Genomic DNA, 22,812 nt, shown 5'->3' with positions numbered 1-22,812 from the left:
AAAAAAAAAAAGAAACAAAAAAAAGACTCGAATATATTGCATATCTTGCTTTCATGAAGTCCCAGACTCTTTTCTGGTGAAATTAAAGTAGATGTTATAAAATGCCTGGTAAATCTGTGCTTGCCCTGGTCTCTGTGTTTTCCAGACCCCACAGGCACTTTCTTCACAGCCTCTGCTTTCGGAAGGTTTCTTTCTGCCTGTTGGTGATAATATCAAGGAGAACTTCATAACCCCTGTACACAGTTGTTTTGATTTTTTAATTTTTTTTCCTCCCTGAGGGTCTTGAGCATCCTCTGCTTACCACAAATCTCCTGAAATCTCTGAAAATGAAGTTTTGTACTTCTGTATCCTAGTTTCTGGCTGTGTTTGCCCATGGCCATCCCAACATGCCTGACAAAGTGATCAGGGAACTTAATTTAAAACTCTAGTTTAAAACACATCAAAACCCTGGTTTAAAACACCGCCTTTGCTTTGGGTTAGGTGGTTTTGTTTGGTTTTTATTTTCTTAAAAATTATCTTAAAAGCCCATTAGCTGGACTGACAGTTGCGGACAACCGAGGTGGGAAGGGAGGATGGTTTCTCTCCAGCTCCTCCTGGGCCAAGGTGCTAGGAAGGTATTCAACAAGTGTTTTGGAAAGTTCCCTCTTTTGGCACCTCAGAAATCTCTGAATGGAACTGTTACTCTCCTGCACAGCAGAAGTTAAAGCAATTAGCTCTTCCTGTCTTTTAAATCTCCCTTGGGTTGTGAGATATTTAACATATAAGTACTGACCACATCAGGTGGCAGATATGATGGCGTGAAAGTAAAAATAATTCCTCAGACTGTGACATGACACGCAGTGTGATGTCCATAAAATACGCAGAACAACCAAATTATTTGTGTCAAAGGGAAGTTTCTCTTTAAGCTGCAGGGAGCTGCCAGTGCCACCCTTGCTGCTGCCAGGACGTAGAGGGAGAAATGGTTGTAGTTAAGGTTGGTCCTTAGTGCTTGTCTCCTCCCAACCATTCATTAACTCGACCTCCAGTCATGGACAGACAACAAAGAGAAATATTAACTCTATGGAGAAAGATGCTGAGAAAGAATTGACGTTCCTGGCTTTGAATTTGTCTTTCTAATTATTGTTGTCCAGCTGAAGGAGTCAAAAGGGAGATTTCTACAGAAGTCCAGAGTCACTGAAGCCCTTGTTGGAACAACAAGGAGCTGCAAGTTTTAAATACCTCTTCAAGCCTGGCCCAGCAAAGCATCTCCTGCCTTCAGTCTTTCTCTTGGAGGAAAAAAAAAATCCACATATATTTATAAATCTTTCAGTGGTATTTTAACACTTTTATTCTCAGTGCTTTTAGTATATGCTGCTTGAAATGGGCATGTGTGCAGCCGCATTATCCGCCGCCTGAATGACAAATGGTTTATCAAGCCCTGACAGAGCACCCGCTTCATGCTGAACGGAGCAAGGCAGCGGCAAGGACTCTGGCTTCAGAGAGATTAACTTCCAGATAGGAAAATAATAATAAACAACAGCCCATAAGCAAAGGACTAGAAAAGAGGAATCGAGACCATAAAGCGGAATCACAATGCTCCGAACGGACAAAGGAAAGCGGATTTGTATATCTGAGCTTGAAATATGATAAATGAGTGGCAGATTAACGTTGCTAGGCTCCATGATCGCAGCGAGATCTGAGAGAGGGAAACGTGGGAAGGGCGCTGCAGGAGAGCTGCAAATCTGACAGCAGCCAGCGAGCAGGGAAAGAAGGGGAGACTTGGGTGGGGGTGAAGAGTGCAGGTCCCCAAAGGTGAGACTGAGGTGCTGCACCCTCGTGGAGGGTTTTGCAGGAGAGGGTGGCATGGTCTCTGAGGTGCCTGGCATGTATGTCAGGGGGCTTAAGGCTGTAAGAAAGGTGGTGAGAACATCCAGTTTAATAATTTAAGCACTATAAAATTAACTATTTTAGCACCTGAACTATGAATACCCCCAGGATTTTAAAAAGGATATCTCGGAGTTTAAAAAGGATATCATTTAAAGGATATCTCGGAGTTCATACCTTCACACTCAGATACTGGCATTCACATTTCTATTACTATGTCTTGATGCATCCGTGTTAAAATGATGATTCTGAGGACTAGTATGTCTTGATGCAATTTTTCTCCCTCATGGTGGAAATTTCTTTTGAATTATCTAAGTCTTGTGACATAAGATCCTGTTTGGATCTGGACGTCTGGGTTACCTTGAGCAGTTACATGAGTGATTGAAAGATACTGCTCACCTGATTACTCTGAAGAGTGACTCCCAGAGTGCTCCCTTGTTTTTAGGGTCCTTTTTTGGTTGGGGGGACGTGTAGTTTGGAGTGTAGCAGGCACCGAGCATCAATGGTAATTCCCAAGGTTATACATGGCTGTGAGTGCAATCCTTGCCCTGTGCTCCTCATAGGGATACTGAGTATCTCATGCTGTGGCATGGGAGAAAGTCAGTTCACAGAGAGCCAGGGAAATAATGAAAGTTTTGATAGTAGTGTCACATACCACCTGTTAACCTTCATAAATCACTCTATTACATGCTATTATGACCTAACAAATCACCCTGTTACAGCAAAGATTTTGATGTTAGTCCATTGTGCCAATGCATGAATTAGAAATAGTTAATGGAAATGCAGCTGGTGGCATCTGAGAGCTGAAGAAGCAGCATGGCCCAGTGGCTGGACGTGGATCTCAAACCTCTTGTGGCACTCTGTTCATGATGTAGTTTGGGACTTGAGTAGGCCACTCACTCCCTGCCTCAATTTCTCCATCTTGCCAAGATCATAATATACCCTGCTTTTATGAAATGTTCCATGCTCTACAGCTGAAAAGTTTGCATCCTTACTATATTGGGAAGAAGAATGGAAATGCTAGTGGAGTGATTGTATTTATTTTCAAAGAATTTGATAAAGAACTACAATTCAGATACTTTGGAGTAAACATGCCCTGGTTTTTGCACCTCTGCTATGAGATGGCATCACTCTTGAAGAAATGTTTGGATAATAAAATACTGTGAAATGACACTATTGCCAAATGAGATTGTGATGAATAGAGCCTTGTAGTATTAAATCTATGGGTACTTTACATTGTTATGACAATAATAGTTTGCACTGTTGTAATAAGTTCCACTTTTTCTTCTTTTAAAAAATAAATTTAGTTAGACCTTAATGCATCTTGGAAAACATACCCTCCACTGAAATCAGATATACATCTCTTGGAATAAAATTGCTTTAAACATATATAAATGTACATTGTATGGCATATCATAGGCAGTTGTGAAATAAATGATGTTTATCAGTGTGCCTTATGTAAAAAGACAGCAAATACATGTTCCTTTTTGTAGTTCAGGTTTGACACAGTCATTGCCATAAGTCTTTTGCTTTTAATAAACAAGATTACATTGCAGCTGATACTTAAAACTCTTTTATTAGAAAAACCCTGTACAAAGCCCTGCAGTGAGGGGCTGGGGGGTTATACAGAGCGTTCTAGAGATTTTATTCTCCTTTCCCTAATTACAGATAAGGGGTGCCATGCTTACAGCTCAGCTTCACAGGCCCTTGAAGGATTTTATGATTCTGCAGCTGCCAGTGCAGTTTGTTGAAAATCTTTCATTTTCATAACGGGAGCTGGGATGAGACTCTATTCCTAAACCGGCAGGATAAAAGTACTTTGACTTAATAGGTGCCATCCGTGTTAAAAGGATGATTTTGAAGATTATTAGCTGGCATGACTAAGATTTATGATGCAATCTGCTTTTTTCTCTTCCTTAGTACAGATAAGGGGGGTTATTATTGTTAGTAGAAATACCTATTAAAATAAACCCCATGAAGCAGTTTCAAGGATTTGATAAAAATGAATATAAAGTTGAAGCTCCCAGCTTATCTTTAACTCAAGTGATTTTCATGGGGTTATAACTCTTCTGGCATGGGATGAAGGAGCAGGAGTGTGATTTTTATCCTCACTCTACAATAGAAGGGAAAAACAGATTTTGTATTCCTTTCATTAGCACATTACTGCTCATTACTGCTCAGGTTTGCTTCTGCAAGGGAGAGTTAACAGAGATTGCAGGTAGGTGGGAGTGAGTTGGGAATTTGCGTGAACAGCTCGTTTTCAGGTTGCAGTCAGCAGCGTCTAAATGCCAGGTTCTACAAGTAGCTTTAGGGAGAATCTTTCCTGCCAAAGTTGAGCTCAGAAGAGCTGGTGAAGCTATGGGTGGGAGAAGCTTTAAAACACACCCCACATGATGCTTTTTGCTGTCAAACATCTGGGTTTCAGGCTTCCAGTCCTGCCTGCTGAGTCACCTCATCCCTCTTTCCTACTTGTTGCTATCCTCTTACGTCTAAACACTGCCAGGGCTTGATCTGTTGGTCCTGAGGAGTCAGCAGCAGCATCAGCTGGGGATTTTGGCCACACAGTGTGTTATGTCTCTATATGTGTCCACCCCAGGAAAAATGGGAGGGAAGGATACTGAATTTACACAGGAACAATAAGACATGCTATTGATTCTTTCCTTGATTTCCCAGCTTTTAGATTTTTTTTCATTCTTCTTATTCTAGGTTTCAAGGCAAATAAGCCACTTTTCATTATTTTGCACTTGTTTTTGGTGTGTGTGCATTTTGCTGTTGCTGGATTACTCACTCACAGCCTTGTATTCTGAAGTGATCGCCTATACAGCATCTAGTGAAACCAAATTATTATTTTGATTTAACTAAAAGCTAAGATTTTTAGGTTTCCTTTTTTGATTAAAGAAAAAGTATCAGTGTGAGTGACTCAGAAAACATTCAGAAAATATCCTTGCTGAATATTAAAGGAATAATATATCATTTGTAATTTTAGGAATGTTCTTCTTCAAATAATACCTAATTTTCTTTTTTAAATTAAACCATTTGCATTTATGGGCCTTTCTGAGGATTTGGGGGATATTTGTAAAGTGCTGAGGGTTTTTAAAAAAAAAAAAAATATACTATTTGTGCTATCCAGATATTAAATGCTGTTGACTTAGACAACTAATTAAATTAGTTTTGTAGCTTCCCTTCTGTGCTGAGTAAGATATATTTTCAGATTGTACAGCTGTGCGTGATCTTCTGTCCCCAAAAATGCTGGGGAATGCTGCATCTGCAAAAATATTATTTTGGCTTTTGGCTTCTTGTAGCTTGAAAACTTAACCTGGAGTCTAGTGACATTGGTTTGACCAATATTGGTTTTGCTTGGCAATGCATTTTTTCTTTTTCAGGGGATTTTGTTTCTGCTTCTTTGTGTTCTGCATACTGCTGTTCAGATTTTGAAAAGCAAAGGAGTTGTGCTCCCAAGGAACAAAAGATTTTGCATTGGTAGAAGAGCATAGGGATCATTCCTCAGCATTCAGATGCTGACTGAGAAAGGAGAGATTGTTACTAAAATCGAGTTTGAGTTTACCATCCGTCCTGTGGCAGAGCACACTGGGCCCTCCACAAGCAGGTTCTCCAGTGCAGGGATTCCATCTTGGCAGAGCTCTGGGATCTTGTTAAAAGCATCAAAACCTGGCTCTGTCTGCTTTCTCAAAAGCCTTTTTGTGTCTTAGCCAGGTGGTAAGATGTTTTGGATTAAACTTCCAGCTGTTTGGTTGAAAGTTTCAGTGCCAGGTATGATCCAGTGATTTCTTGGAAGCTGGTGCAGTTTCCTCTCGGTAGTTTGGGCATGGAGGTGTACATGGCATCGCTCAAACGGGTCACTTCAAGCAGCCCAGTGCTGAGACTTTCATTCTCACTTCCTTCATATTTATTAAAAATGACTAGAAGGAAGTTCAGAACTTTTGTATCTGAGATGTGCTACATCTAATATGGTTGTCAGACAACTAAGAAAAAAGTCACTGGCTAATGAGTCTTAATTGTAACAAAACATCAAATCATTGTCACTTCTGCTGCAGTAAATGGCATTCATTAAATTAATCCACTCCATTACAGAAGTATTTTGCAGAGAGTACCATGACCCAACTGCTTCTGTAACAGTAATAAGCTGAACATATCACTGTGGCACTATTAGGTATATTAGAAAGCAGTTTGAAGCATGGCTGCATGACCTGGAGCAACATAGCAGGTCTCAGGTAGCATGTTTGAAAAAATAAGCTGCGTTAATTAGAGACAGGACCAAAGCAGAGCCTAGATGTTAACATTCCTGTAGCTTAGCGCAGCAGGAAATCAAAAGCTGGATTGAGAACCTCTTTGGCTCCATGTGTAGAGCAGCACAAGCCAAAAGAAAACTTAGACCTTGAACTGGAAACAGGGAATTTAGAAATCTGAATATTGCTTCTTTTTCTCCACTCTTATGATTCCCTTTTAGCTTTGGAGCTAAACCCACCGTGCTGTCTCTCCCCTTTTCACCCAGTATCAGAAAACAGAGAACTGCATCGTTCCCCAATGCCGCTTTTACAACGCTGCCATCAAAAATTTCTGGCAGCACTTGCTTTGACTTTCAGCTGCGTTCAATTTCATACCATATGTGTACATAGACCCAAGGATGATATAGCGCCTTTGTAGCTGGGGAATGGCCTGCTTTATTAAACATCCCCCTTGCCAAGGGGGAAAATGAGCAGCCACAGTAAACACAGATGCAGGGAGGGGGGAGCAGTCCGAGCCGTGTCGCAGCGCATTGTACCTGAGGAAAAGCGTCAGCCCCTAATTGGCGCTGAGCGCAGCCCACCTACTTAGCGAGAGAGGCTGCCAAGAGCAAATTGCCCCGGTGCTCTGTGCGCCGTGCTGCCTTCCCATTGAATTCACTCAAATGGAAGGCTTTTGCCTTCATTTTCAAAACTCTCCATGTGTTGGCAAAACGCTGTCTTGGGGAGAGGCTCTCTGTCTAGAATAAAAACCTCCTGAGGATGCGTTCCCTACTTTGCCTCCTCCAAGGGTGGTGCCACTCCAATTCTTCTCGAAATTTGAAGATGACTGCGGGGGAGGAAGGGGGGTGTATTTGTTTTGGGAAGAGGGGATTTATTTATTTTTTTTCTGGGAAAACACATTTTGGCCCAGGAAGAATGAGCAAAATGACAATCTGTCTTGGAGCTCTTAAGCTACTAAGCACAACATTCAGTGCTTATATGTTGTCACATTGCCAGCAGCGGGTATGCAGAGGCAGTGCAGAAGAGAATAAATTAATGTATGCCATCCTTAAAGGGATTCTATTGAGAGCCAGTGCTTTGTTTTTACTTACAAATTCATAATCCCCTGGTTTGGCCCTTCTTTTGCACCCAAGCACTGAGATGTGGCAGGGATGCTCCTGGAACAAACTGCACTGTGGGATTAACTCCATGAATTCCATCACAAATAGAAATGGTTGGTCGATTGGCAGGTTTTCCTGCTGGTTGCTTACATTTTCCCTTCTAAGCTAATAAAATTAATTGTCCAAAACTAAAGTCCCCTGTGAGGGGTTAGCTGTAGACAGCTGAATTGGAACAGAATGGGGTTGCTGGTTCTCTTAAAGGTTTCTGCTCAATACCTTATTTAGGAGGGAACTTCTTTTGCCCTGTTTTTTTGGATGAAACTATGCTTAGAAACTTAATAAATTATAAGCTTGTCACTTCCATTGCATCACTGCAACAGCCCCACCTGCTTCTTCACCTCAGTTTCCTCCTCTCTACATCTGAGAATAGGATACGAGTCCTTTGTTTCTTTTTAATGGTGTGAGCTTGCCAAATTCTTGGTACATCGGGTCATTCTTGCTCACCTAATGATTTCACTTAGGGGTTTTAAGTAGGATAGAACAAGGTCAAAAAGGTATGGGTACATAAGTAAAGAAAGTTTTGCAAACCACCCATTTGAGTCAGTTGTGTTTGAGGACTGGGGAAGGTCTTGGAGGAATTCTTCCTTGGACATGAAGCAAAGAGAGAAAGGAACCTGGATGTGGTAGAAGGGAAGGTGGTGAGTAGAAATGTGAGATGTGGTGAGAATAAAGGGGGAAAATTGATTGAAAGATTAATTAACACTAGGGGAGAAAATTAGGAAAGGCATCAGGGAGCTGCAGAGTCCTGGGTTTTAGCTGCATCTGGGAGTGGGTTGTTGTTGCTCCTTCACCCTCCCAACCTTCCTCCAGTCTAACTTGGGATCTCCTTTTCTGAGCTTTCCTCAAGCCTTTTCTGTCACTCTGGGGACCCAGTGCTGCCAGGATAGAGAGCCCTGAGCTACCCCCAAGTCGTGGCATTGGAGGGGTGAAAGGATGGGCACAGGACCTTTTAGAGGGCTTGTAGGGCCAGCAAGTATGATAGTGGAGTTTTCTTGGCTGCTTCAGAAAGACAGTGGCTCGAGATTAAAAAAAGGCAGTAACAGCAAACTGTGTTTTGTACATTCCTGAATAGGACTTTAATCCAGTGGTGTGTGGTATTTCCCTAGTTGTGACATCTGCATAGTTGTGTTTCTCATTAGAAAAAAAAACAAAACCACAGTGACTTCAGGAGTAAGGTTTGGCTTTCCATCCACGAGGAATTCAATTTTGGCCATTTTGCTAAGTGTATTAAAATGCACCAGAAAATTGTTGTTTCTTTTTTCTTCCATATGTGCATTACTGCCACAGTATGACTTTGTGCCGACTTTACTGTAACCTGTACTTTAGCTGGTCAATGTAATTTATAGCAGAAAAGCTACATATTATAATGCCAGAGCTTTCATAATATGTGTGTGTTGCCTCCACTCTGCTCTTTCATGGCAGTGCTACAAAATATTATACCAGAATAAGTGTAAATCCTATAATCTTCAAAATTAAATGGGGAAAAAAAAAAACAAACCAGCCTCCATCGAAGCAAGGAGGCAGAAGCCTGTACCTCATACAGTAGCTGAGCATGGAGTTGCCTAAAGGAAGGTAATGGCAGGCTTGCTGAATTGCAGAAACTCCAGTGCCCTCTCTCGTGAGCTTTGGCTGAGATGTGGGTGTTGGCTAAGCCTGCTCAAAAGCTCTGTTAGAACATGATGGGGAGGTGGTGTTCATTTGCCATCTCCTTGGTTGTTTTTCTCATGTCTCTCCAGCGAACTCCGGTGCTCTGTTGAGCTGAACCTGGAGTGACATAGGACATCTGAAAGAGCAGAGGATTATACCCACGCCTTGTCTTGGGTCTAAAACTGGAGTTAAAAACCAGCAGCACCACCTGAAAGAGAGCTTTAGCCCCAGTGCTGAGCATGGCCGTGCCGGGCTCATCGGCATCTGATTTCTGGCATGGAAACTCTGAGCCCAGCAGATTTCTGTAATGCCTTGTGCTTCAGTTATATAGGGAGCCAAAGCTGGAAACCAGATCCCTCAGCAGGATGAGTCACAATGTATTACCTCCCCTCGGTGCTCAACTCAAAGCATCCCTGTGTTTTGGAGTGACATGACACCAAAGGATTTGGGCAGTGGTACCTCATTTGGGAATTTCCAGCAATCCTGCAGTGATAAATGAGCAAATGATGTTTCCTTTGGTTTATGCAACAACAGGACATTGGGCACCTAAATAGCTTTATTAGCAATAATGTGGCTTCCTGCAGACTCTGAGGTACATAAGCCTAGAGGGGTTTTACATATGTTTAAGTTGGATATAGTGTCTGACCTCTGCTCTCCCTACCTGAGGGCATCTTCTGGTTTTGGTCCATATTCTTTCCATCCTCATCTCACCAGCTGAGGAGGAGGGATAATAACATTCTTGACCTCAGAAGATTTGTCACTTTTAAACAGATATCAAGGGTGTTTGGATCTGGTGGCACCGGTGCAGTATAAACGGTGAGACAGAACCCAATGGACAGAGGAGGTAATTGTGCAATATGCAGATTTATTTCTCGTTTATGTTTGGCTCCTGCCATTACAGTGTTTCTCTAAAATTCTGAGTGTGTTTTGTGTACTGTTGATCTTGCTCATGTGCCTGCATTTTGCAAGAGAATTAAAGAGATCCAGTGTAATGCCAGGAGCACATCCCCCATGTGAGTGGTACTGCAGACTCCCGTGCTGTTTCCCACGTGTGTTAGCAAAGCATGCTCTGACACTCCCTGTCACAGTATCTGAGGCTGGATTTGGCTTTCCATTCAGCCAAGAGATGATGTTTCCAAAAAAGAAACTTCTACAAAATGGGGAGTCTCTGGGAGATAATTACGTGGTTGTATAAATAATGAGTGAGATATTATCTGCTAGCTCTATAGTCACATCCACGGAGAGAAGAGATGAGCTTTCTTCGAGGGCAGTAGAGTTCTCTCAGCTCAATTAAATGGACGTATAGTACCAGCCTGACACTGAACATTTGTTCCCATAGGAGCCTGTTAAAGGGAAATACAGTTAGTGTTGCATATAGCCTGTGTTTAGACCTCCTGCTTAGATTATGAAAAATGTTAAAGCTAAAAAAAATCCCCCTCATTATTTGAGTTCCAAAAGCTGCCTGGCTCCTGCACGCTCCCTGCAGCAGGGCACACCTTTCGCACTGCCCGATTAGCTCTGTGTTATCTAGTTGCAAATGCCTGGCTTCACTGTTCCTGTACTTTATTTTAAAAGGCTTTTGCTGTATGCAATTCAATGTACTGTAATCTTCTTATCAAATACCGAAGCTCTTTAGTGATGCCATTTTGAAATGTACTTTGGTTTTTAAATTGCAAATTCTTCTCTGGCTGGAAGGTCTCTGGTCTTGCTTTAGGCAGTGGTTTAGAGTATGAGTGTGTGTGTCTGTGTGTCTGTGTGTGCATTTGGCTATATATAAATGCCTGAAACATGCTGACCCCTTTCTTGAAAATGTCCAATTGTGGGTTTCCCTCTAAAACTGAAAAGGGAAGACAAAGCTTCTGGGTAGGGTTACAAAGCTGGTAGCTGCCCTCCTGGGTAGTTTTTGGGGTGCTTTTCCTGGTTTCTTTTTGTTGTTGTTGTTGTCATATTTAGAACCTCCAAAGAGCTAAGTTCTCTCTGAACAAGAGCAAAGATTCTCATTATTTATATTATTTTCAGTGAAAAAGCAAGACTGATCTAGTTTTGAGTATGGAACTGAAAATCTGAGCTCATATATTCTGGTCTCACATCTGTCAGTAACTTGTGATGTGACTTGAAACAAAATCACTTAACCTGTGAGTCTCTTTCCCTACCTGTAAAATGGGGTTGAGAGTAAGAGGGATGCCATAAGCATTAAATATTTAATGTTTGTAAAGTGCTTGAAGACAAAGAGTGCCACATAAATGCTTACCATTGTCTTGAAATACAATGAACTGGGTAGCCTTGTGTGGGAAAAAATTGCTAGAAAATGTAACTTTATAAATGAAGACCAAAGCAGGAGAAGAAAGGACTTCTTGCAAAATTGAATATTAAGATTTTTTTACAAAATGCACTGGAGAGTCTATCTCTAAAGAATTAGCAGAGGCAGTCTTCAGGAACTTTTAGAACATCATAGGATTCAGTAAACAAAGTCGGACTTTACTGCTAATTAAGAAGAAAAGAAAGGAACGTTCTAAACAAATGGCTCTGTTTAGCCTGGCCACAGTAATCAAGCATGTAATGGGGCCATTATGGGAATGCTGGGAAATAAGACATCTAGTTGTAGACAGACATTATTTCGAAGTGTATGTCTAATCCATCCTCAGTGGATGTGATTACTTACCTGGAAGATCAAGGAAATGGTATGGATATATACTTTATTCAGGAAAGCAATTGGTAGAGCACTCCATCTGTGAAGATCATTCCAAGCAGCTCGTTCACTTACATCAGCTTAGAAATTGTTTACAAGTGGATAGGCAAAAAGATAATAATAGAATGCATGGAGGAAAAAAGTGAAAGAAACTGGGAATGCACATGTCTTCAAAGCATGAAATTAAGGAAAACCCAGCCTTTGAAATTATGTAGGTCTTCCCTATGCTGTCTTTCATAAATACACTCATATATTCCAGATACAGAAGTACTCAGTCCTTTCTGTCCCTTCTCTCTGCCATTATAGAGGATGAATGTGTGAACTACCTCGGGAGATTCTGGGAAAAAAACTTAAACACGGCAGGACTGCAGTACCTCCAGATAAACCTGTTCTAGGATGGATCCTCCTCCACAGACTGCAGCTCCTGCCTGAATGCTGCTTCTGAATGGGTTCCTCTCCATGAGGAGAGGTCTTCCATGGGCTGCTAAGTGTGGATATCTGAGGGAAAAAAAACAATGCTGGAGATGGACTTCTTGCAGGGACATAGTAATGGGACAAGGAGTAATGACTTTAAAATAAAAGAGATTTAGATTGGATATTAGGAAGAGTTTCTTTATTGTGAAGATGGAGAGACACTGGCACAGTTTGCACAGAGAAGCTGTGGATGCTCCATCCTGCAAGGGTTCAAGGCCGGGTTGGACGGGGATTGGAGCAACCTGGTCTAGTGGAAAGTGTCCCTGCCTGTGGCAAGAGGTGTTGGAAGTAGAGGATCTTTGAGGTCACATCCAACCTAAACCATTCTATGATGATTCTGTCAGCTTCCATCATGGTCCTCTCCATGGGCAGCAGGGTCATCCCTGCTCCAGTACTGGGAGCATCTTCTCCTCCTCCTCCCTCTTTGATCTTGATATCAGCAGGGCTGTTTCTTACACTTTTTATCCTTAATCCTCATTGCCTGTGCAGTGTTCTTGCCCTTTCCTAGGATTGTTTCACAGAGGCCCCACCAGTTTGGCTGCAGGGCTCTGTGGTTCCCTGCAGTGGGGACAGGGAACTGGCTGTGGGCAGCACAGGGCTACCCCTGCCTCCCCCTTTGGCACCATCCCTGCAGCCTCCCCAGGTCAGAGAAACTGCTAGGAAGAAAGCTATTGAGAGATACATGAGTGTACATTCAGTGATCAATAATTTTACATTTTTTCCCTTTTTTTTTGAGAGGGAACTGTTGTGGTGCTTGCAGGCAGGCTTAGGCATGTATTATAATTTTATGTACGACATTCCTGGTCCCTGTTTGTGCCCGGCAGGCAGGCTGCTGGATGAGCCAGGAGAGCTGTGCTGTTCAGAGTCAGAGCAGAGCAATTGTAACAGCCTCCTGTGCTTTTTGGCCTGAAAATCTATAAATTCGTAAGACTTACAGGAGTGGTGTGGTGACTCATCCGTGCAGCAATCAAGGTGTCACAGCAAATCAAAAGTTTCCATCTCTTCTTTCAGACGGGGATTCGGAGAAAATGCTGACGGTAATTAAAAGAATTGCTCATCCCTGGCTGTGAAACTGCCGTGTGCCTCATAAGATTTGTGTCTTATCTCCAAACTATTTATGGCTCTGTCTTGGGTAGTGCACGCTGGCACCCAGAGCTGTGGAGCAGGACGTGGCTTCCCAAATCGGGGTGTGCTGCTGGCACCTCATGCCGCATGGGGCATTTGGCATTTGATGTTTTCCCCTGGTGTTCAAGGCTCTGACTTTGTTCTCTCAAGGGCCATCATCTGTTGGGATTATTTACTGTGAGTGCAGTACCTGTGCCTGATCTTCCGTGCCTGCTTCTGTTGATGTCTAAGAATTGCTTCGATGATGGTAATTCTCGGTCTCAGCCTTTGACCACTGTCTGTGCCTTCACAGAGAGCCTGAATTTTAAGCCAGACAGATTAGTTAAGCTGCAGCAGCATCATTGGATAGATGCTTCTCGTAAAAAATTCCTCGTAAGGAATAAATGCTCATAGTGGTGTCTCTGTAGTATTTTCATTTATGTCTCCTTGTCGTGTTTTAGATCTCTGAAAACAAACTCCATAGTAAGTTTTGTAGCAGTAGTAAAATAATTTGCTTCAACAGCTCACTATTAGATGTCACAACATACTTTTGGTTATCTTTCTTATGTGTATGGGCAAATGGCAATGTGAAGAAAGATTAATCAATCAGGAAAATGATCTGTTATTTCCCTTCTCTTTTCGTTTATTCCAAAAACCTGATGGGCTGTGAGGCAGTGTCTCTAAGCAATGCATATAATGTATGCAGTTACTGCATGCTCAGCAGCCAAATGCAAACATTGCAGAGTAGAAACACAAGGTTTATCTAAAAATAAATAAAAAGGAAACAGAAATCTGTACTTCAGATTCTACACACAAGCTGTTCAAACAGTAAGATCTTAATAGTAGATTTAAAAGTGTCAACAGCAATGGCCTTGTGTTTTTGCATGGTTAAAACTTGTCAGCAAATGCAGTCTTTTGAGTGATAATAACACTAAAAGGCTTACAACAGACTGTCCTTGGTGTACTGCAAAACAAAAAACCTCACAGGAACAACAAGTATCTGTTGACCTGGGGTCAGCATGGGAATCGCAGGTCACTCTTGTAGGCTGAGAAGCTTCTTGAGGAAAGAGCAAAATCCATGAAATCATTGCATTGCTTAACCGTGCAAGTGGAAGGTCAGAAGGGAACAGACCTCTTCAGATTATATTTAGTAGCTATGAAGATTTTGCTTCTAGTAGTCACTTTGCACTGCATAGTATTTTTTCCCCCTACTCCCTGTACCTCCTCAGAAAAATTTCATCCGATCCAATCCAAAAGTAATCACGTACTCATCAGCAATTTTTCAGCAGACTGGACAAAATTATTCTAAAAGCAAAAAAAAAATAAATATATTTTGCCCTACATATGTTTATGGACAGAGGAGCGAGGCCAGATCCGTTCAGGAAGATGCAAGGATGGGATAGTTGCAATATGCAGTGCTTCCAAATATTAAACTGTCCCCCGATGCGCTACTGTAAATTGAAGTGAGTACTGTTGCTGTTAAGGTTGGCTTTACACATATTTTTTGCTGGTGTTGACATCTACTGGATAAATTTGCTACTGACAGGAGGAATATGCTCTGTTTCAGAGAACAGGAGAGTGCTGTCCCCTCCTCTCAGGAAGCTTGCATTGCACAGCTCTGTCTTGAACAGTCATACATTCTCACCACTGCCTTTTTTGTTGTTTTCTTTTTGTTGTCTTCTGTTCCCAGAATTGTCCTGTGAGCGAAAATTCAATTTAAAGATAGTAAATGGCAAACACATTTGGGCAACAGACTGATGAAACAGCTGCTGTCTTTCTCCCATAGACCTGGATTTTACTGTTTTGCCCAAGGCAGTAAAGGGAAATTAGTTTATTAGTTTCACGTTGGTCACTGGTGAATATCATCCTCCCTCACAAAAATAACACTTTAATTCTGCTTGATTTGAAATAATTGACCGATCAGGAGTGAGGCGTTTGAAGGGAGCTACCAAGACGGAATTACACCGTTGGGCTGGAAGATCAATTGTTGGGGAGGAGAGCTGAGACACTGCAGCCTTATATTACACCTGCCTGTTTATTACACTTGGCCTGAGGGGAAGGCAATGCACCATTCTGATCTGTTGCCTCGGAGAAGTACGGATGTAAAATGAATGCAAAATCAGGGAACAGCAAGTTGGGTTTTTATGTTAATACATTTTATATTGATATTGAGGACATTTCAGTAAACGGAGCTTCTAGTTTATAGAACAGCATATGTATTTTTTCCTTTTCTCTCTGCCAGTATACTTTCCTAAATGTGGTTTAATTTTTATTTTTTTTTTAGCTTCTCAGTAATACTTGTAGTGATTGACTGGTAGCAGTAGCACAAATACTTCGTAAAATTAGTCCCACTGGAAGATTACTCAGATGCTAGAGCTCTTCTTACTCCTCCTTCCTCCACTCTTTCTGCCTGTTTTAATGATTTCATTTTAAGAAAAACGACCTGAGGCACAGCAGCGAGAGAAAAAAAATAAAAGTCACAAGAAAAAGCAATAGATAGACTTACATTTGGCAAATCCTGGAACAGAAGCAAGTCCAGATGTTTGCTATACAGGCATTTGGCATGTATATAACAGCCTCACTACAAGACTGCATATAGAGTTTTTGACAGCTTTGGTGGAATAAAAATGAATTATTGCTATTTAGAATAAAATGCAAAACATTTTGGCCAGTGCTTGCAAATCTAGTAGTTTTCAACTTATATTTTTAACTAGATTCTTGGTATTCTTAAATGCATATTTAAGTAGGTGCTTGGCAAACATGATTTGATTTCTCTGTAGTATTGAAAGGTTCTACATCACCTAACATATCTTGAGAGGGATATGGTGAGTGGTTCATGATCTGTTTATTATTTGATCCTGTTACTTCTAAAGCAGCTAATTAAAAGCTGCAGACCTCTGGCCTAGAAAAGGTGGGCTGCTGATTTTCTGCATTCAGCAAACAGCCTTCATCCAGCAGCTGGAAAGATAAAACATGAGTCACTTGGGCCAAATTTAAATGAGGTGCAAGAAAGGGTGGTGGAAGAAATGGTAACAAGCGTAGCTTTTAAGAAGCAGAGGAGCAAGCAGAGAGGCAGTTAACTTTGATACTGGCTGTGGTATTAATTCATTAGCATGGTGGCACTGCTGGTTCTTGACGCATCGCCTTTCAAAACAAAACATAAATAGCAAGTGGATGTAAGTGATACTTACTCTATTGAACCAGCTGAAAATAAAGTCAATCCATTTTATGAAACATGGTTAGGCCACGAGAGGTGATGAGCTGTGACTGCAGATGGACAGATAACGTGGGCTCTGGCCAACTCCAGTGACATGCACTGAGAAGGGAATGTTTTGATCCGAAAGCCCCAGGTGTCTCCCTAGTATTTCCAGTCACATAAAGGGGTGCTGGATGCTGGTGGTACCAGTGCCATGAAGCAAAAAGATGGAAGTACAGAAATATGCAGAGAAACTCCTCTGCAGACTCTCCATTATCTCTGAAAGAACAGCAGGAATACAGGTGTCTCCTTAAGTGAAGAGCAAGCTTCTGAGACTTTGTGAATGGAGGGTGGTGGCAGTCGCACATTTAGGGCACCAGAAACTGGAAAAACTGTAGTTAATCCCTGTGGGTCAGAGATGTTGTGTATTCTCTGGGAATCTGGGGGATTGGGATAACTGCACCTTCATACCTCAGATGCCAAAAATCATGTTAAAGCCTGGAAGGTCTTTGGATGCCTATGGATCGCTATGGACTGTGCTAGTCTCATGTTCAGTAAATTTAAAAGACATGTAGATGTGGCGCTTAGGGTTTAGTGGTGGACTTGGCACTGTTTAATGGTTAGATTTGGTGATCTTTTGCAACCTAAATGACTCTGATTCTGTGTTTTAATGTTTCTTTTTATTTTTTTTTACTGAGGCAATTTTCATGGAATAAGCTCTTTTTATATACCAGATGGTTAGGGACTGTTTTGTGCTGTAAGTGTACATGTGCTCTTTATTTAGGGGAGTGATACATGTCTCCTTTTACCAAAATGTATGTCAGAAAATTCTGTGTGGTCAAAGGACATCAGTCCTGGAAGAGAAAATTGATTACTTCACCAGGTGCTGGCTGAAGCTTTTTAAATGTGAACAGTGATGGGGTGGGATGACCCAAAAATATCCTCTAAGAGGGAAATTTGAAGTACTTTTTTTTTTTTATTACAGCATTTTGCAGCACTGCAAGTTATCAGAGATCTTATGCTGTCAAATACACTGCATTTAACCCTTACCTTGGCAGAGGGCTTTCTCCTGTAATAGTTTTGACTGATTGATCGGTCTTCCTTTAGGGTCTGGAAAACTGAGAACAGTAGTACATAAAAGGAAATTTCTTCTGCCTTGTCCAAAATGTAATTTGAAGACCTAGTCCCCTTCTCCTCCCACCCCCCCTCACCCACCTAAGAAACCATCCCCAGAAGAACCAAAATCCTGCTAATTAAATTTTGTGAGATTTATTTTGTGACATTTGGCAACACTGACAGTAGCTTATTCTACATTTCTGCTTTATTAACTATGAAGTCTTAGGCAAGATTAGGTATGTCAGGTCCTGGCAGCCGCTTCACACATTTTGAGAAGATGGCCCATTTCCCCAGAAGAAATCCGGTTGTGTCCCTGTCTCCCCTCCCCACCTGTCCCCAGCAGGCACCCCTGGACCCTGGCCACCAGTTGTCATCCTGCCAGCCCCCGTGCCAAGGTGCTGGCCACCGGCTCTGCCGTGCAAATCTTCCCGCACAAATCCTGCAAGAACTGGCCTTTAACACGACAGCTCTTGGCATTTGGTTTCCTTTAGTTTGCTCTTCATGCTAATGAGATAATTTAATTAGGGAAGACAATGTTTTGGGCAGTGTTTTGCAAGCAGGAGTGTTACAGAGGGACATAGTTTTTCTCTCTCTCCATTTTTAACAAGTCTGGGTTCCAGACACTGCCAGCTACCCTGGACCCTGCAGAGACATCTGAGGAAGTTATTTTGCTTTTGTGTAAAGTTCTGGTGGATTTTAATTTATGAAACTGCTGTGTAAAATTCCAGTCTTGTTGCTGTGGAAGGTCCTTGGAAAGACCAAGAATCTGCAGCAAGTGGCATCTAGAATTGATTTTGGGGGCTGGAGGGTGGTGAGGGTCGAATTTAGTGCTGAGTTTTTTTGTAAGGTTGTGGGGTTAGCTTGCAAAAAAACCATGGGAGAGAACTGTATCAACTATGAGATCTTTCCAACAGAAGCTTGAAGAGAGAGAAATAGATTTAGTAGTTTTCTCCTGGAGTTAGGAATTTTATCCAAATACATATTCCAAACCAGTATATTTTGACATATTTTCTGTCAGTTTATAATTGATGATAAGTACATCTGAGGATGTGGATGGAGGCCTTTTAGAGTAGTGCAAGAAACTTCTTTGGTCAGGAGCATCTGCAGAAGGAAACCCCTGCACCTGGTGTAAACTTCATGAGTTTGTGTCCAGGTTTGGCAAGCAACAGGATTCAAGACAGGACTCATCTTCACTTTCTGTTCCAGCAGTGTGAACATCAGGACCACCCTGAATCTTTGGGAACTTTTCTCACCCTGCCAGTGCTCATGATCCATGAAGTGAAGGATGTGTTACAAAATCTGCACAGATTGTAAAAAAATTAGGATCTGAAAAGCAAATTACTATAGATAGGAAATGATCATAGTGACAATAAATTTCCTAGAAGCTTAGGAATAAACCATACACTTAAAGAGTTTTTAGTAACCTCTCATTTAGGAAGGTTATATTCTGTCAGCTGTGAAGGAAAGAAACTCCAAGGTATGGTTTCCATCACATCATGACTGGGTTTTTCCTTTTTTTTTTTGGATAGTCTAGTTTATCTTTTTACTTACCTAGGGGGAAGATCCCCATATGCATTTGAAGTTCTCAGAAATAAAAATGCACAAACTTTTCTACAGTATTTTGAGATAGCAAAGCAAAAATCTCATTTTTGTTTCTTTCATAGTGAGCTTTCTGCTGAGAAGACACCGTTGTGTTCATACTCAGATTTTTTTTTATATGTCCCAAAGCATCACCTCCTCCAGCATATATTTGGAAAATTAAATCCTATTTAATCTCTTTAATCTACTGCTCCTTTATCACTTACAGGGTTAGGATTCAGGCTTTTTTTTCTTCTTTATTTTTTTCTTTAAGATCTGATTGTAGCAAAGCAGCTCAAGTCTCTCTGCCTTGTCTTGGATTTTACAGGAGCTTTACAACTGTTTACAAGACTAAATCAGGGGTTTACAAAAGTAGACCTTGCTTGATAATAAAGTTGTTTCCTTGCCTCTGAAATATTTCTGGATCTTATCTTCCTACACAGCTGCTTGTAGTTCAGCTTTACAGAATCTCTTGATTGCATTCTTTCTGCACTTGTCTAACAGAGAGTTTTTTCATTGAAGTCACCCAAACAGAAAAAAAAAGTAGTTCAGTAAAAATTGTGAAAATGGATTAGTCAGATCCGTGTAGGCTTGTAACAATGATTCTATATGTGTCTAAGAAAGTCTTTGTAGGTTATAAAAAATGTTGAGCTTGATTGTTGAGCTTGGCACATTGCTGAAGAGTTGCTCCTGAAGCTGCCAGGACTGCTAGTAACTTGTTTTATTTTGATTTTCTTGAAGATGTGTACATATATGACCTGATGATTGAGTTATATCCAGAATTTATGGTAATACTGATATATTTCGATGTGATTTTGGTGCCATGTGTGTAAATTATGTCTGCAGACCTGTGCCTGGGGAGAGGTTGTTGTGTCGGTAGGCTCTGATAAAACTGCATGTCGTAACATTTCCCCTGCAGCATATATGTGAAATCATTCAGGCTTAGGTACTTAGACATCTTCCTTTTTATCAGTTACAGTTCTTCATGCTAGATCTGGTTCCAGCAAATCTCTCTTTTCTTCTTATTTTGTTTTTGTTTTTGGTGGGTTTTTTTGGGTTTTTTTTTTTTTTTTTGTGGGTTTTTTTTTTGTGGGTTTTTTTTTTGGTTTGGTTTTTTTTTAGATTTTTTTTTTGTGTGTGTGGATCTCATAAAATACTTAGGCATTACATGCACTTAACTGCTTTTAAAGCTCTCTGATGGGCTGTTTTACCTGTACTTCCATTTATCCTGTCTGAAAACACGTAAGATTATTTAGCTGCGTATTTTAAAGCTTCAGGTTCTTTCTTTCTCCTTTTCTGCCATTTCCCTAATGACCATGGATCTACTTCCGTCACTGTCTCCCAGCGTCTCTCGCCTATCATGTTTCTGTAATGTTATTATTTAAAAGGTAAATTTAGAAACAAATGCTTACCAAGGAAAAATTTAAATTAAAAGCTTGACCTTTATTTTTGAAGTCACTTAATGAAGTTGACTAATAGTCTAAGAAATCTGATTCTCTAGCTTCAGACTGGCTGAAAGCCTGCTTTTCCTTATATTTATATCTGTGGGGACAGGCACTTTAAGGAGACCTTGACTAGATAAGCGTGGAAAGCAGGGAAAGAGCTGCTCCAAGGCTCAAGCCTGGACTGTCATTTAGAGGAACGTGAATAGGAAGCATTTTTTCTTCAGAACAGTGAGTGTTTTGGGCTTGGGGGAAGAAGGGCTGTGTTTAAATGTATCGAGCATAAAATGAAATGTTAACCACTTGAGTTTAATAAATCTGCAGCAATGATCTGTTTGAACCTGGTGAGAGCCCTGAGGACAGCACGCTGCTATCTCACACGCCGCTGGCCTTTTCCTTTCCTCTGTGTGTGTGTGTGTAAGCCGTGGAAACGAGGAACGAACGAGCTTGCATTAGAGATGTGGTGAAAAATGAGTACCAGGAGGAAGGTGGTTTTGTGCTAAGAAGGTTGGAGGATTTCCAAATGGCCAAGGTGTTCAGGGTAAATTTGGAGGCTGGATGTAAGTGCCCTACATTTGAGTCCTGAAGACACTCGCATTTTGGAAAAAACTTTCTCAAATATTATTATTGAGAAAGCTGTTAGTATGAGATCTGTCTAAAATTCCTGGTTGTAGAAAAAGTTATGTTGTCTAGCAGGGATACACTCACATTTTACTTTGCCTTGAAAGGGATAGATTTAAAATAACTTCTTTTTATGGTCTCTCGCACCTGTTGCCTTGCGTGTTTTGGCCTTGTCCTATTCCTGAGAAGGTGTTTGGTATTGTTTCATCAGTCTGTTACCCACTCCTGGTCTACCCTCCCAAACCCATCTTTCTCTGAAAGTAAATGATGGAGGAAGGGTTCAGGTGTATGTATAATCCTCATGCCTGGCTCCTGCATAACCCCTGTCTGAAACAAAGTGGGCTGTGTTCTGGCATTCTTTTTGCAGCACATGCATAGTGATGCAGTCTTGGAGACTTCTTGCCTTGCCATATCACTAAATCTCATTTTACATTTCTCATGGGATTTGTATTTACCTCTGGTTGCTCGATTTCTCTTCTTTAGCTTATAGCCCTTTCCACAGCCCTCTCTTAATACCAATTTGATCTCCTTTTTTTTGCTTTGAATTTATCAGTTCATCCAGTAACTGCTATGGGCTTCTCTCTCTTTTTTTCTCTCTCTCTTTAGTAGTAGGGTGGGGGATTTTTTCCCCCCTCTAAGAGAGGTTTTGTTCCTTTTGGCTGCACAATAAAATCCTTTGATTCTATGTGACAAACGGGAACACATTTCCTTTCTAGTAGAGATTAAAGACACCCGGCTACTCCAGTGATTACATCTTGAGTAGAGGGTGAGGGAAGGCCTGCCTCACTGACTTCACCACCTTCTCCAGACTGTGTGTCAGCTGAATTGGGTGTACAGAGGGATTTTCAGCAATAACAGGGTGCAATATGCCTCCTCATGGACTTCGAGTCTGAGATGCACAAATCATACATTCTTTCTCCTGCTGGCTGTGTCTACATCGTGGGTTTATGGCTCTGATGTAGGGTAGATGTATCTGAGATAGCTCAGAGCTTATCTGTTCTGGTACTGGCTCCTGCATGTGACACTGTGGAGCATCATGCTAGCTGAAAAATCAACCCCACAACGGAGGTTGATAGATCTGCAATTAGCCAGGGCTTAGCTGGCACAGCGTCTAAAAAACAAGGTAAAAATCTTCTTTCTCGTCCTCTGTGCTGTTTAGAGGGGTCTAAAACTAGGTAAGAGAAAATGTCTACACATGAATATTGAGGAAAACTTCCCTTAAAAAGGTAAAAACACATTAATTAATTGTAGCTGTTAATGTTGATGTTCATAAGTATTAGGCATTGAGGTTTCTCCTTCTCTCTGTCTCTGCAACAGAAAGGTGTTTTTTTGTTTTGTTTTGTTTTATTTTGTTTTGTTTATTTTTAGGGAAAAAAATCTCAAAGAACATGTCTGGAAAATTGTAGCCTAAAATCAGATATTGTGGAACTGGTAGTGACAGGGTTAGGACTTGATGATCTTAGAGATCTTTCTCAACCTTAAGGATTCTGTGATCTCTGACTGCAGTGACTGCTGCCCTCCCTGCTGTTTGGGTGAGGTTTCCACTGGCCTCAAAATGGTTAATGCTGCCCTGTGTCAAGTTCTGTGCAGGGGAATGTGATGATTACACTTGACTCGGGACACACTGCTGGAGAAGTTTTTCTTATGAGTACAGAATATGTTTAGAGCATTATTA

The 22,812-nt window shown here is 41.2% G+C and overlaps 1 protein-coding gene across 4 annotated transcripts in view; it reads left to right on the top strand.

Moving 5' to 3' along the window:
* KLHL29 (kelch like family member 29) overlaps nucleotides 1–22,812 on the top strand; it is a 387,930-nt gene that overhangs the window by 121,418 nt on the left and 243,700 nt on the right. The window lies entirely within an intron of this gene.

This window comes from Motacilla alba, chromosome 3, assembly GCF_015832195.1.
Source record: "Motacilla alba alba isolate MOTALB_02 chromosome 3, Motacilla_alba_V1.0_pri, whole genome shotgun sequence".
In the NCBI taxonomy this organism is placed as follows: Eukaryota; Metazoa; Chordata; class Aves; order Passeriformes; family Motacillidae; genus Motacilla; species Motacilla alba.
This window is presented reverse-complemented; position numbering and strand designations above follow the sequence as displayed.